At 42.3% G+C, this 17,252-nt stretch overlaps 1 protein-coding gene across 1 annotated transcript in view; it reads left to right on the forward strand.

Moving 5' to 3' along the window:
* The first annotated feature begins 224 nt into the window (after positions 1-224).
* Positions 225-17,252, forward strand: part of LOC128298834 (delta-type opioid receptor-like) — a 33,029-nt gene continuing 16,001 nt past the window's right edge. The window contains exon 1 of the mRNA XM_053034634.1: positions 225-315. The gene's annotated coding sequence lies outside the window, so the exon portion shown is untranslated. The remainder of the gene's footprint in view (positions 316-17,252) is intronic.

Consider the following 17,252-nt stretch of genomic DNA (forward strand, 5'->3'; position numbering starts at 1 on the left):
TGGAAAATATTGCATTCATATGAGCAAGAATACAATTGCTGAAGGCGTAGCAGTAATGTGAAAATGCTGCGATGTAGCGCTGTGTAAACTGTAAGTGTTGATACTGTGTAACAAGGTTGTGCCGCTTCGGGTGTCTGGTGATACACCGAATGAAGGTGAAATCTTCCAAAAAGTTATGCTAAACCCTTGCCGGTGTGCGGCGTACATTGAAACGTTGCGGAATCGGAAGTTGTCGGCGTATCAGTAAGCGCATTAGTGTGGCAAAAGACATACATATACATATACTGGCCAAGGTCAGCGGTTCGCACATGAGTGGTAAGTAGTATTAATAGCGAATTTCTTCCGTTTACCGCAGCGGGCTCAACCGTTCCATTAACCACTCGATTGACAAGCGGGACGCAAATCCGGCTAGACTAGCACAACTTGCATTAACCGCACTCATTAGAGTCCACCCACAACTCCAGCGACTTTGACAGCCCGAAACACATCTAGGCGCAGAGTAGGTTTATCGAAAACCGACCCAATGTAATGTCGGTGATAATCACTTGACGGCCTACGCATCAGCCCGGGACAAAACTGTTTTCGGACGAAGTATTAACCACACCTAAGCGATTTGTTTGGCAAACGTCTGCTCAATATGCTGACGCTTTACAGTGGTGCTGCAAATGATTTGTAAAGGCGGTGAGGAAAATTCTACGAAATCCTTCCCGAAATGGTGAAACAAAATCGCCGAGCAGCGAGACTAAATGAGTTTTTTTTTGTTGTCTTTCCCACGTACGCCATAAACACCAAGCGCAATGATTACGATACCCAGAAGTGGTTATTTACGCTGATTATGGTAATATTCGGTTGCCCATGGAACAAAATGGTGGCCACATCTTGACAAGAATTCCTGACGTATGCTTATATATTCTGCATAATGCTGAAGTTTATTGCGATTCCAGGTCAATTATTTTGTTCTTATATGAAACCGAAAAACAGCTATTCCAACTCATGTTCATACATTACCATCCACCATCCACATTACCACACGCGTTGTGTCTTATCGTTATGGCAGGATGAAAGGCTGAGAAAGTTTCCATTCTGAGCTACTAATTGAAACAACGTACAACCGTATCCAACCTCCAACGAACCGTGCACTCTTATCATTCCAACTCTCTTTTCCCTTGCCCATTCTTGCCCCGCCAGAAGAGTGCAGTTAATCTTGGTTAGTACTTTTTGGGCTATGTTTTAGCCTACCGTGAAGTAATACTAACTTACCGGTCTCACCGTACCTGGCACGCGTCCAATGACAGGCGTTCGCCCGTCAAGGTGCATAATTTACGTGAAACGCTTACGGTTGGTGCTAACAAAGTGAAACGAATGTCAGACTTTCGCTAGAATTCGTTAGCACTATGGCGAGGACCTTTTTCGGTGCTGCTATAATTTACATCCTCATTTATGGTTCTGCGAAATCATTTCCCTTTAGAGATGCGCTCCAGCACAGCGGAATGCAGTTAGTGCTCTGCCCCATTAAACGCAAACGGACTCTCGGTGACGCTACTTTAAAGTTGCTCAAATCGTACATTGCAATACGGAGAGGCAAATGAACTTTATGGGGGAAAAAAACAATATCCTACCACAAAAACTCTACCATTGCATGCTGGAGAAAAGTTTGCTTTGTACAAAGTTTTACATAATCAAAACAAAGCTCATCAGAAAGGATTATTCGCATGCAGCGGTGGCATTAAAATAATCTGTCTGAATTCAAATTTATGCATAATTTGCCGCTGCCCAATAGGGTGGTTTTTATTTATGCACACTTTAAGGGTTTCGTTTTTTTGTTTTGGCGCAGTCTAAAAGTTGCTGGAAATTCATTTCAACTATTGGATTGGACAACGCATCATTATCTTATTTTTAAACGTTGAACAGCGCGTTGGCGTTGGAATCATGCATCGTGGAAAACCTTTCGTGTGCTAATGCTCTTACAGTGTCAGAAGTGTGTATTTTAGACATTGTGTAACCTACACATTGATGGAAACGTTTGTTTTATGTTTGAAAAATTCAACAGTGACAATAAATAGTGTCCCAAATAGTTAATGTTGAAAAATTAAATACGTTTTAAACACACAACGGGACCAATAATTTGTTGGGAAAGGTATTACTTTTTCACGCGAACATAGCATTAATTTGGTTCTGCAAGAAAAGTTTCCAGCGTTTTACGAAAGATGACGCCACCGGTCATTATCATTTATCAACTCTACGACATGACAGATGTCAATTACGGGTAATGTCTGATTGCGTTTATATTTATTGGTCGTGCATATATTAATTAGGGGCAGTCCGCGAAATACGCTATTAAAGCGGACCGCTATAACCCGGGAAAAATCCTCTGTATATCGAATTTCCACGTCGAAAACTGGTACAATTTCGTTTATGCTTAACAAACTACGGAATCGACTTCCTCCTCTGCACTTAATTTATTCATCGGGTCAGGTGATTCTTATAAACAAATGTTTTATATGACACAGAATACTATTTTGGACCAATTTTTCTTCTTTCTCTTTCCTCTCCTGCTTAGATTTTGTGCTATAAACTAACTCAGTTTAACTCACATTTCCAAATAACCACGTGTCTCCGAATCCGCGTATAAGAGGAACCTCGTATCTCGTGCACTGCTTGTACATTAAATCATTTTATTTGAACATTTTTATCGGTGCACGATTTTTGTGTTTTATTCTAGCGAAATCATGGATAAAATTTTCTTAAAAAACATAATTTCAGCGAGAGTTATTAATTTAGTAAGAAGAATAACGCGACAGAGGTCTATTGTTTGCTCCATTAAACATATGGGACAGAATGCATGATATTGTTAAACGCTTATTAAACAAACACAATCGTTATCAAAGAGAAATACTCCCTCACAGTGTCAAATACTACAAACTACTTCTAAGTGGATCGTCACAAATCATCACAGGGTATCGATACCAACCAGCGAGTATTAAAGGAAAATTTGCCAGAATGTGAGACTAGATGCCAGCAGTAGTGCTTCTTCACGACAACGCAATGACACGCGCTGAAATTTCGATCAAAAGCGATGGAAATTTACTTGCACACCCAATATTGATTTGTTGAGCTAACGGCCTCCGATGACGAGGAACTAAAACTTCTTGCTTTGGCACATTATTAAAGCCATTATTATTTTTCCTCGCGACGACTTTTGATTCCAAGACACTTTATGACATACATAGTTAAGAAACGACATGGAACGATGGAGGAAATCCATTTAAATCAAATGCCGATGTGGCGCAATTCCGTGGACATAAATGCAAAGTCGTAAAGCTCAAGTAAATTGACAAAAATATTATTCTTCATATCGGCGATCGGTGATCGTTTCGCTTCCGCTGTAAAGAAATTTGCCATTGTTGCAATATCGCTTAAGCTGTTAATGTGGATATAACAGTCTAGCGACACAAATTGTTATTGTATTGTTTCTGGGAAAGCTCTGGGTGCCGTTTCGCCGGTACCGTAACTATTAATACACTGATTTCCACCAAGCCTTGCTCAATACGATTGGCATTGACAGTGTTTTTACTCTATTTCGATGCCAAAAAGCAATAACAGTTAACGCTCTACAACGCTCCTTCTCTCGTTCTATCATCCCAAGTACAGAGTGTGCATTTCGAAAAAAAGATAAAATAACCAGCTAGGATATCCATAAATTCTTGGTATCTACCCAAATAACGATGTCACGCGTTACGCATTACGGCGCTTCCAGGCGCACCGTTCCTTCCATTATCCGTTTTGCAAACTCACCTGCCCTTTATGATGCAAAGCAACGAAACAAAAAAATCCTGGTAGGGCTCGGCTTATATATTTCCTGCAGCTATATTCCACCCAACCAATGTCCCATCCACAGGTGGCATTCCAGAGTTTTTGTCAAATCGATGTGATTCGTTCTGCTATTCGTTCATCGCTTCGCAACGGCATTTCGACATTCCCGAGCCGGATGACATTTTTACACCACCTTGTGATGCTGCCTCACGCACACATACATGTATTGCTGTTTGTTGGTGTGTGCTTTTTTTAAAGAGACAAAAAAATCCACCCACACAACACGCCTGTCGTACCGATTCACGGTACATTAGCAAATTGCACGAAACTAGACTCCATCGAAGGGTCTTTGCTTGGACATCATTGTCTCCAGCACGATGACGATGGGGCTTCCCGGAATTGTCGCTTACCTTTGTTGGGATGTTTTATTCAGTTTGATTCTCTTCTAACGCAGAATCAAACGCAAAAGCGTTGGTATGTATCCACGTGCCTTAGGTGACTATTTTACAACGTCGCACAGAGGTTCTTTAGCGTAATGGAATATAAAATAAAAAAATCTTTATTTTTTGTATTTCCTTATCAATACAAAATTTATCCTTTAAGGCAGCTCTTAACAATAATTTCAGCAACCAAATCCATCTCAGGTGTATAATTAATAATAAAATTAAATCTCTGCTGTTGAAACTTCCCAGCGAATAGGGAGCGGTAAACCTATTAGAAAATCCATGCTTATCGTTCCATTCCAAACTACCGACACCGCCCGCGTTTTGTACCGACGGTGGCTAATTAATCCTGCAACAGATCAGCTAAATTTGCATTCCACTTCTCAGATCTGCCTTTGCTCGGTTTAGTGTCCGTCCCATTGCTATCGACACGCTGAAAAGTTGATTATAATACAAACCTCTGCCTGTCCGGGTCGGTTTCGAGCATCGGGGTACGCGTGTACATAATCAGTTCAAAGCTCACTTTCTTCGCCGTAAAACGCTCAACCATCTTATGCCGCTTACGGGACACTGAGCTGTTGGATTAATTATGTGCCTTCATTTGGGACCACCGATACGAAGTGCGTTCATTCGAGCGTAGCTTCAACAAGCGCATGAGAGAGAGTTGATAAAGCGATATTGATGAACTATCATCATTAATTCGGAGAATTCAGGCGCATACACCCCGCGCAAAAAGGGGGCGTGAAAACAACAGTTCCGTACGACTAACCGGGCGCCTCCATCGTTTTGGGGCTCGAGCTCACACGATTCCTAGCGCGGGCCAAATAATTCTTGCGAAATTTATTTCCGCCCGGGATTTAACGGATCAACAGTGGCGCGATAAATCTTCGCAACGATTGACTGCATTCGGAAACTGCGTTAAGCAGTTGCCCCCTCCTTTTCCCACCCAATGCCCCCTGCAATAACAACCAACAAGTTGGTATTGGATTTTCACACCGAAACTTTATTTTTATTCGAACCCAAACGTAGAAATCAAAGCTCGGGGGTCGTATTATTGCTGCAGATTGTGTTGACCGGTTCAAGGAAGCTCTGAAATGAAAGTTATCGTGCAAAAAAAAAACCACATTCCCTATCCCTTTTTCGTGGGTGCGAGCGATGGGTTAAGCTGGCCACCACCGGACCAAAGGCTGACCAGAAATGTTATCCTTCTTTTAATGAGATTTTTTGTTATTTGCTTTGTCGCTTTCTTTAAGCTGTTCTGGGCTTGGGGCAAGAAAAAGTCAAGAATTAAAATGCTGGGCTTTGAAGCCACAGCACCAACAAAAAAAAGGGAACACGGTGCAAGAAAGCAATACAACAGCTTATATCCGTTTGCATGCTAAACCGTAAGCTAGGCTTTCCTCCAACAAACGATTATCCACATGGTGCAAGTGTATGTTCTTCCGTTGTGGCAAATTCCTTTGCTTGTGTTCTTCCGTTGTATGTTGTCTACTTATTTTTTTATGTTTGAATGTATTGTATTTTTTTTTTTTGGTTTTATTATGCCATCTACCAAATTGGAAAGTCCTAATCCCACTCGTAGACATGTCTTGTTTTATTCCAATATTGAATGTAGCCTGCGACAGAAAAAAAAGAACAAATGTGTTTGAAATCGTCCTGGAATTTATATTATTTTTCATTACAATTGTCAAATCACTCAGCTGGGAAAGTGTACCACAATCGGCCATGGTTATTTTTATCCGATGCCCTTTCGAGACATTAATCGAAAATGACTTCCGACACCGTTTGAAGAGGATCGGCATTGTTTGCTGGCAATTAGACAGCAGGAAATACGATCAAACACTCCCCCTCCCCGCCGATTCCGGATGGATCGAATATCCTTGTCAATCAATCGTTGTTGTTTTGTTAGAAAAAAAACAGCTTCATCGCTTCCGGTTGCAGCAACAAAGGACTTCATTATTTCGGCGCACCATCCACTAGTTGTCGTTTCGTTGTTTCGATTTATGATGACGTTTATTTTTTCACCATTTTGCTGCTTTAATCCACGCGCACGTACGGCACATAAATTAATAAGTGTCAATCAGGACCAAAACCATGGCCAACGCTTTCCATTCCTTTTCTTATCGTCGGCGGCCCGTGGTGTCTGTATGCATGCAACCGATAGTATAGCTCTCGTTAACAGCAATCGTTTGTGACTTCTGATTCTGACGCCCTGCAAAGCCATCTTTGCCGTATGGCCGTACCACATGGTGCTGAAAGATATAACTTCCCTTCCAAATGGGGCGAAATTTGTCACAGCATGGCATGGTGCGATGGCGTAGTGTTTATTACCATTTTTATGATACACTAGCTTGACTCTAATCAAGTCGGCTGACTGCGGTGTTTGTGTAGTCAATTTGGCCATCGGGGCAGCAAATTGTTTAATTTTCCAACACAAATAAAATATCACTCCGCGCCACGGATCGACTGTGTAACTGCACTTTTGACAGATTTTCATGGCCGCCTGAGAGCGTATCGTTGACCTACGGAACCGATGGGTTCGCATGATATTATTTGCCCATTTTGTTATGAATTTATTCATGAGCAAAAGAATACGAAGCACAAAAAGAGAGTGAATGAAAAGAGAGAGAGAGAGAGAGTTATGGATGGGTTTGAAAGCAGTTTTCCGAACGCAACGAGCGGCCAAAGAATAAGTGCTGCGTATATTTTGTTTTTCAATTTTTTTTCCGGCCAGTGGAAGAGTGTTGTATTTTCATTTGCGCAACCCCAATTTCATCTTGCTTCCGGTAGTAAGATAAACAAAACAAAATCAACATAATGTAGTATCCATTTTGTTAGTCAAATGTTATTTGACCTCCCCCAGGACGATCTAATTGGTTTTTTTTTATTTCGGGGAAATGTCTTTCTTTAGGTCATAATGTTTCCAATTTATCTTTGTTGGGAAGAAATGGGAAGAAATAGGAAGCTTTTTATTGTTTGTAGAGCTTCTTCTGAGTATTCTGAGTTCTGAAATTTTTGCAAGTAGTTTTACACGTATAAAGCGTTAAAAACAACATGGTTTTGTGCGCTTAAGGATATAAAAGCAACGTGAACATGGATTATTGAAGTAAACAAGAAAAATCTCATACTCCCGGCGTTTAACAACAAACTTTCTCACTGCCCTCCGTTACATAAACATCTTCTTGCATACCCATGGCTTCCCTGCCACCGGTGCCTTTGTGAACTTTGCCAGGTGTGATCCAAAGTACAAACCACGACAGAAACTAATACGAAACTTCTGCCGAAAATGGTTTATACTTTATGCGCACTAAAATCGCTGCACGGGATGCGATGCAGTTTTTATAGCGGTGCAGCGTAAACTTTCGTCCACCCGTAACCACGTTGGGCCCAAAACTCTGACCTCCGATTTGGACAAGGATTTAAACTTTAACCTTTCAACAGGCACACAGTGGTCGGGATGGCACGTTGCACTATGCCACAGACTGTTCACATATTGGTGCCCAAACTATGCACCGGTGTGCGGTAATTATGTGCTGGGAAGCGTAGCGTAGTCGTGCAGGTCTGTATCTCTGTACCCTATTCCGGTGCCGATGGTGGGAAAAAAAACGAAAAACCAACCCGTTTAATGTATTTCTGAGTACCATTACAACGTCCGTTACTTACATGCTGCGGCCCGTGCTACTAATCCATCATTCAACTCGCGACAATTTAATCTTCAGCAAATCTCTTCCTAGCTCGTATCGAAATTCTGGATAAATCTCCGACACTCGGCTGCTGGTTGTATAGGCATCAACTGTAGCCCGTATATTCCAACAACCCCACCATCCCCAACCGAATATCCCGGAGAAACGCGCGAAAGCTTCTTAACGCGGCGGGCTTCACTCGTAACGTCAAATATGCTCAAGTGAGCCATTTAATGGCTATCGGGCACTAAAAAACACTCTCACCCGTTTTTCAATGGAAGGCTATAAAATGGAAGCACCCTTACACTGGCATGGTTCCGCCAAAGACCACGAAACGATCCAGGTTTACGGCAAATAGTCCTGTGGCAATTTCATATCGTGCCGGTACCATTTCCTACATGCAAAAGGTCACCACCTTCTTGGCGCACGGAAACCATGTCGGAACCCCCGTCGGAAGGAAGTGTGTGCATATGTCTGCACAAGCAACAAGCAGCACCCGTACCCGTGAATTGGGAAACCAACGGAAATTCGTCGTTCTCGAGAATTTCTCAAACGAAAATCATAATTGCTTATTTGATCCACTCGCCTTCCGGTAAGCTTCTGCTCGCCCGTGTCGTGACTAACAAATCAGCAGCACTTTTAATGGAACCACTTAAGAATATTTATCAGTACACGCAACGCGTGTCTGCCGGCCGTTTTTTGGGGACCGATCCCTTTCCGACGCTTAAGCGCTGGTTCCGTCCAATTGAGAACCTTCATCGCTCCATTGATTCGTAATAGGGTCGGGTGAGAAACGATCGACCTTCCATCGAAAAATGGGAAAAACGGTTCCGAAAAGTGTGCTCGGTTTGCATTGATCATGTAATGTGGCATGAAGGGGCCAATCAGAAGTGCTACTTTCGCTTATTTTCGTTCGCTTCGTCTTGTTGGCTTTCCGAGATGAGTTTCTTCGTGCGCTGATCTGATGATTTTAGCCATGAAGGCTGTGATCGAGCAACTAGGGAAGCAACGCGGGTTGGGTCGGTCTAATACCTTACTTACAGAAGCTGGTTCCTTGCTGGTTCCTTGCCATGTACCAAGTGTATTCATATTTTTTGTCCTTCCCCGACATCGATTGATTCATCTTTTGTTCATCTTCTTTCATTTAATCATTTATTCGTCCTGCTGGTGGAAGTAATTCTATTCAAAGTCATAGCTCTACCATAGCCGCCACAGATTCAATCAAACCCAATGATTGGTAGCTTATTTCGGTCGGTCTTGTACTCTTGGCCAAAGCACAATGCCGGAATATGACCAACCTTTGTTGCAGCATCAGCTGTAATACTTCCCTGGAAGAATAATTGCCACGGAACATATTATGAATTTCATGGCCTACCTTCAAGCGTAGATTCGTCCGTAAGGATGGTTTAGCTAATATTCTCCTTACGGTGCTCTATTTGCCCGAAATCCGAAGGTTGAATGCGTGTGTTTGCATTTTACATTTCTTCCATTATACTTTGACGTCATTCGCGATTTGGCGCTCGCATGATTGGGGCAAATCAAAATTCCTTGATGTAGCCTTACCAGTGGGAGTAACCTGTGAACAAACGCACTTGTCAACAGAGTGGGAGCTATTTTAAGCATTAAACAATTCATGATTTTTATCCAATTTAACGAATCTTTCCTTGTTTTTTTTTTTTTTTTGCGGGGAGGTGGGAGTTTTGCTTACCTCACGCAACACTCCATCATGCCATCTCATCCCAAAACCCAACAGCAGAAACAAAAGTGAGACTTTTATCGCAAATAATGGCCAAAAGATGTTCAATGAGTGTGCCGTAATTTGATGGGAAACTTTGTTTCGGTGCGCTTTTGTCTAACCGCACGCAACCGCGGCAGCCGTTAATGAGTGGAAACAATAAAGATAACCAATGGATTCCATCCACCACAGCAAACATACCCCTTAGCGTGAAAGTGCCCAACGCGCGTGGCGCCGAACTTCGGGTGGAAGGAGCGCCGTCAACCAACGGTGGTTACTTGATTGCACCACGATCAAGCAGCAAGATGACGCAGAGAAATTGGGAATTTCGGTGACACCAGGGGTACTCGATGCTGAACAAACGTCCTTCGCTTTTTTTTTGGTCGGTCTAATCTGGTTAAATCGATTGGTGGAAACGAATTTCCTTTCCCATCAGCTTTCCCATGCCGCGATGTACTCAGCGATCCCAAGACCGGATATACCCTTCAGTCAACCTGCACAGACACACACACCCACACAATTGTGGTAAATTGTCGCACAATCCTCATCCAATATCCCGAACCTCGTTAGTCATCCTTTTGATGCTGGCCCGTTGTTCCAGGTGACGCCGTGGGCAAATGATGAAACTTCTCGAGACATTCAAGGCTACCCGACCCTCAAATGGTTCTTGGAACGGGTAGCAACGGACAACGAGCAAAAAATATATGTCTTCTCACCTAGAAAAGCTCTAATCATCTGTGAAAGTTAATTACAACATCATCTTTACGAGCCTTTTGGTAGGGTGCGAGCGAGAGAAGGACAGAAAAAAACGAGTGACAGCTTCCTTGCGGATGTTTTCCAAACGTTGGACCCTTTGGGAGGGCGTTAACTACATATCAGTGCGTTGTGTGTTTGTTTCATCTTGGTTTTGTTGTTATTGGTTCCTCTGTTTCCTCTTCTTCGTGTTTTGTTGATGAAAGTTATAATTGAATTTTCCACCTTTGAATCTTTCCTCCGGCAGGACCGTCAAAAGGCCACCTAGGATGAATAATTTTGTGTACCCTACGCTTGGTTGGTACCGTGCGGAACTATCTCAACCGCTCGCACCAATATCCGCCCCTACCGCGGGGGATAACTATCGATAAGCGTCCAGCGGGGCGTAAGAAACATCTGACTTTTATTGGTTCGCTTAGGTTTTGGCGCCCACATGTGCGCGTACGTACGCATGTGTGTCGGGAATTTCGCATAACCCACCCTCCTCATCACGAGGTCCCCAACGGGAAGGAACTATTAGCCGAACGTCAATGAATTGCTTAATTAATGGTTCACCAAGGAGCGAAGGATGTTCTGGGCAACCTGCTCTACTGCCGGTGCTGATCGAATCCAGCCATCCAGCGCTATATGGTATATGGTAATTGTGCGGTGAAATAAGGGACCCTTTGGGAAGTGGTCTGGACCAGAACAAAGCTAAACAACAACAACGAAAAAAAAGGAAGCGTGTTTGTGAGCTTTAGCTCCTTTGTGCACCGATGCGGCACCGAAAAGGCGAATCTGGTGGAACCCATACTGTCATAATGGGTTCCGGTAAAGTTTTACCCACCCTGCTAAGGGGGGAGTGGGAAAAGGCAAAATAAAAGTTTTATGTTATTATAGTAAGTAAATCATATTTCTCCACTGTTTACCGGTCACTAGGTTGGTGCGCGTGGGACGCTAGCTGTTTTGGGTCGTTAGTGCCGTGGATTATCGCGGTTACATGATAGTGTTGTGTAGATAGAGTGTTGAGCAACCGCGACGAACGACGGGTTTTCGGACACGTATGCAGCTGAATACGGGTTACGGGTTAATAGAGTTTCGAATTTCCTCACCAGTAACTTTACCGTTGTTTTTGGGGTGGGGGGTGGGCGGTTAGTAATTAGGGAGGAAATTCCTTACTTACTTTTGATTTATTATTACACCGTGTGTGCCAAAATAAACTGTTTGTTATTATGTTGGGCTGTAGGTAGGATATATTTTCACATACTTGGGCGATACGTAACGTAACGGTAACGTAACGCACAACAACTTTTTGGATTATAGCACCATCAATAACACGTAGCTGCGTGGGTATTTCTCTTCATTTAATGTCGATAAAGTCGAAAATTGCACGAAAGAAACACATCACGAATGATGTGGAGAAAAAAAGCATTTTTTTTAATTTAGCACAAAATTCGATATTTATATATCAAATATTCAAATATATATATCATATATATCAAATTATATATCAAATATCAAACACTGTTTTGTTGTTCATTTCAAATTTACACTAAAGAGTTAGCTCTGAATGTTCCGTTCCCAAAAATGCAAACGAAATTTAAATTCTAAGTGCACAAGAGCGTCACCCACACGAGAGTTCCTGGGAAACTTTTCGCGTCACCCACATTTGGATGACGCGATGCGGAACGTGTTATTTATCCATATCGAACAAACAAAATAATACATAAAGAAAGGATTTTCCATCTCGGATTTGAACACTTGGCTAGCGTATAATGCCATGTAAATTTAAAACAAAAAACTCGCATGTCACTTTAGCGGGAAGCAAACAGTCCCACACAATCAACGAACATTGAACGCTCATGGGTATGCTAGGGTATGCTGGGTTATCAGCCAAACATATTGCATTCAAAAGTTAAAACGAGACGTCCCTTCATGAGCGCACCAGGAAATGGTTCCCAAACTCCATTTACCAAGTTCATTTTCATCCCTTACCATCAGGCATCGGTGGCACGTGTTTGCTAACGTATCGACGATTTCTGGCACGCATCCTTTTCGCAAAGTACGCTTGTGAGCAATTACCGTCTTGCCTCGCATTCGTATCAGACTCCTCACTTGTACTGCGAGCGCGCAACGCCGTTGATAAACATTGCATTGCACGCAAACAGGAATGCCAGCCATAACATCGGTACTCCTATGATGGGTGGCACAATTTTAATCAACGTCACCAACACAGCAACACAGGCGTGTCAGCGACATTATCCACCCGACCGACGGGTTCGTTGGCGGTTTCCGTGCTGTTGTGGTGACAGTTCAGTCAGCTTTCCACTTCCGGCGGACGGAGGCAGGTTAAAGGGCACAGTGAATGACATATTATGAATGAATTCCACGCTTCAAATGCACAACGTTTGCATTGTGACGGATGGAAGCGAGAGCGCGACGAGATGGCCAACTTCATTAGCTTGAGTAATGGAGAAACGGATAAGTTTTCACACCACACCCAGAGTGCGCAAGGAGAAAGTTGTACTTTTGCATTACCGAAGAATTAAGAATGATTTCGAATGGGTTTGGTTTCACCGTACTTACTGGAGGAGTGTTTCAATGCACTGATTGAGCACAATAGTTGAATAAATGAATTGTTCAACTTGTGTTACATTGCATTAAAAAGTGCTCAATGTAATCTTTTTTTACTGTTTTCAATCGAGAATAATGAAACTTTTGCCACAAAAGTATGGACGATGAATCATCCTTACATCGACTTTCCATTCAGCAATGATCTCATTACGCAAGCATTCAATTTCTAACCCATTTTTGCGCACCATGCAATTTTTCGCTCTGGATCGCGTAGAACAAAAACATTCCACAACGGTGGAATTGAATAAATCCCCCCATGAAATAAACGATTATCTCTCTCGGTAATTAATAAATGCTTACTGGTGCACTTGGTATCATAAATTTGTACCGCTTCCGCCGGCCGGACGGTGTAACATTGCGTTCGTTTTGCTGCAAACGTATGAATTATCATTTACGATTTAAATGGTGAGCTTTTTTATGAACTTGTCGGGTGGTCGGCAGAGCGCCGATTTCTGGAAACAATTTATGGTCACACCGCGATGGCGCATTGGGAGGAGGAAAATAAAAGCGATATGGTTGCTTTGACCAGCGTGAATAGGGTGGTTGGATTTATGGGACTGTTCATGCTCATTGTATACGTGATGGAGCTTTTTAGTGGTGGTTGCTCTGCTCACCTGCTGAATCGGAAAATGGCAACCTGCTGGATGTTGTGGCAACAAAACTTCTTAAATAACTCTAGAGTTTTTGAATATAATTTCTAATGTTTTTAATACAATTTATTATCATCCACTTAGAATAGAAAAGCATGAAAATATTTTAATCAAAAGCAATGCGAGTGTCAGCTTGTGTTGCGTCCAGCAACGATGCCCTTTTCGTCGATTAAGAAAGCTAGAAGTTTCTTTAATATCTAGCTTTATTTTAAAACATTAAAAAATGTCCGAGTGTCGGTCAGTGATTGGAAATTATCGTAAATGGCGTGAAAAAAAAACAGTACAGGGCCTAACATAACTATATAGACATTTGTTTTTGTAATTTATTTAAAACACTTTTGGAGAGCTAGAAGATTGTTAAAACTTTTTAAAATTCAGTTTCATGTGTGTCATAATTTTTCAGCCATTATTTAAGAGGTTAATGCGAAGCCACGGGGTTTTGTCACTTAACGTAATTAGGATTGTAATTAATTAACCAGAACCAGATACCCGAATAATTATTTGAAGCACTGTAATAGTAGACCGAGGGATGCCATATACCCGGAGTGCATTTTCAATGATCCATCAATCTTTCTGTCCCAAATTTACTGATCCTGTAGCTGCTCGAATAGTATACCAACACACTTTTTTCCGAATAAATACTGAAAAAGGGACATATCTATGTTGTAACAACTATCAGTACAAACAATTATTACTGCACATAATTGGCGTTGCTTTATTACCAAACAGTACGAACCATTGCATCACCAGTTGCATTTTCAGAGTTGGTGAGCTAAAGCTCTTATACAACAAAATTGCGGATTAATCTCTTGGCGAATTTTGCTTCTTGTGAACTCAGTAGCATAAAAGCTTAGGCAATCAAATTAGTAGAAGGTAAAAACAATGCTTTTATCTTACAGCTTAAAAGTAACGTTTAATGCTACTTCATTTCAACTTCTTCTCTGTTCCCAATTAAAACAATGGTACGGTAGAGGTCATAGCGTCTTCAATTCGTTCAATGGCGTCAAAAGCACAGGGTCAAAATGAAGTAAATTAGTAGAAAGAATCATCAAACCTTGTACATTGGAAATGAAGAAATCTCAAACATACCTTCAACCCACACCCACATCAAGACGATAACATATCAAAACAAGCAATTGGAAAAGTTTGCAGTGCTCTTGGTCAACGACAGAAGGGTATCCCGTGTACGGTGCGACCAAATAACCGAAGTACTAGCATTCCTTACTTCAAACGCGACTCTAATTGCACGGGTAAAAGTACAACGTCCGATCATACTAGGCCCCATCCCCGCACAAAATGCAACCACCCTTACACGGTTTGCCACTGATCAATCAATTGCTGATTCTTGTTCGGGAAAATGTAATTACGGGAATCGCCCAGATACACAGAGATCGGGTACGCCAGTGCTCGGCACGAAAAAGAAACCCAACCAATTTCCACCAGCTCCATCATCTTGGATGACATTTCACTTCGGTACGGGTTAAGACTGCAAACAGCAACAAACTGACCTCGGCAAAACAAAAACGAAAAAAAACCTAGTTCGGGCCACCACCGTTATTGTGTTTTGATGTTGCCAAGCATGTTGGGGGGCTGCTTTGCGGTACCTGACAGCAGGGCGATCACGAAGTTCGAGGTCAACTTCAAGCCGGTTTGTGGGTCCGATCCACTCATGTTCAGCGGCTCCGTAAATACGCTCACCCCAGGAATGCTGGGTCACGCTGGGCCGTTCGGAAACAAAACAAAAAACAGCAAAAACGGACTTAGAAAGAGCTGTTTGCTCTTATTCGGTCTTTATTATTGGATTTAAACATAATAAAATCATTTTATTAACGTTATCACTGTGTTTTGTGTTTCTTCTCGAAAAAAGTGTGCATATTTTTTGCCCAACTATATTAACCTTCCTGCTCTGAACAATGAACCGAATGAACCCCCCGGAATGGATCCGTTCGTTCAGAGGCATGGCTACACCACCAAAGCATGCCACACCGTTCAACATTTCTCCTGGTGAATAGAAAAAACGCAGCATTCAAATGTCAAGAGCGTCAAAACCCAATGTGGGTGTTGCTATTTGCCGCTTGACACGAAAAAAAAAACGAAAACCGAATCCCCCGAAGTGAACTGACAGCATCCGTAACCTGGTAAAGTTGCGTGTATCTGCCAAAAGGTACATTTCATCTTCCGTCCAAGATTATGGGATAGCTTTTCGGTTCAACCCCGCTCGTACAATGCTTTCGGGGCCTGGCTGGCACCATCAACGCCATGCTGACAATAAGCCATCTTTCGGAGATTTGTGCTCCGAAAAGTGATGAATAAACATTCCCACAAACCGTTCCAGGAATGAAGGTTCCGGTATTGAAACCCGAAACCCACTTGCGTATTCGTGATGCTTTTTGTTTATGTTACGCTTATATTCTGAAAGTGTTCTAGCAAGCCCTCGGTCAGAACAGGAAGTGTGAGGTTAGTATACTGGGGAATTTAGCATTTTCCACTCTAAAGATGTTTGTTTTATTTGTAAAATCAAAACTGGGATTTTATGGTTTAACGATATTCATAATTTAAGCACATTCCGCAGCAAGCATACAGAATTGCAGACAAGCGTAACGTGGATAAAGCTTCCATAATCCCACCCGGTTGACAATCAACTAATAAATTATGCATCGATTGGTCTGACACTGACCAAGCTCAACGTCCAGCAGCTCGTTTGACACCGAACGGTCATTTAGCGAGTGCCATAAAAGTTACCCATCCGGTCTGGGTCGAGTATTCGTTTCTTCGGAGCTGAAGATAATATACAAAATCTAAAATACTTCATAAAGGCTCTGAAAATTTTAACATTCTGTTGATGAATTTTATGTCTAAGCCTCTTTGCTCTGTATTAATTAGTTCTTCTTCTAGTTGAATTTACATCGTAAGGATTAATGACACTTCTTCTAGAATAAGAGAACCTAGCGTCTGTAAGTGGCTGCTCAAAATTATCAAAAGCGCAAACTGTACGAAGTCACCTCCGCCTAATCTTGCTGGTTAATCCATGCTAAAAGGTTTGATACGCCATGGTCCTTTCGATGGGCAACTTTGTTGGAATCTTAACCCAACACCTGCCCAATGAATACCTTGATGGGTAACCGGTTTTTGTAAATGATATCATCTACTTACGTCGTAGTAGAAGCCGCTTTGTATTAACAGAATGGCTTTGCGACGGTACGCAGTGCCCGAATGGGGTCCGATAGGCCTGATTGAATTTTAATTTTTTTTGGCTTCCATTTTGCACTCAAAGTTTAAAGCTCATTATCGTAACGCTTCAGCTTCAGCGGATAGTAGATAAACCGGGCTAATGCAATGTGACACTCAATGTGATATGTTATTTGCCGGCTTTAGGCGCTTCGCGTTTAGTGTGCCGATGCACCCAGCAAGCGGTCCAGATACGATCGTTATGCTAAGCATCCGAATTCTTTTCCCAATGCTTCCGATATCAATCATCTGCTGCTTCGTTTTGCCCAATCAGCTTGGAATGGCTGCTCGCTGCAGGTGAGGAGTCATTCGAATTGGGCCACCATTTCACGAG

The sequence above is a fragment of the Anopheles moucheti genome, chromosome 2 (assembly GCF_943734755.1).
Source record: "Anopheles moucheti chromosome 2, idAnoMoucSN_F20_07, whole genome shotgun sequence".
Lineage (NCBI taxonomy): Eukaryota > Metazoa > Arthropoda > Insecta > Diptera > Culicidae > Anopheles > Anopheles moucheti.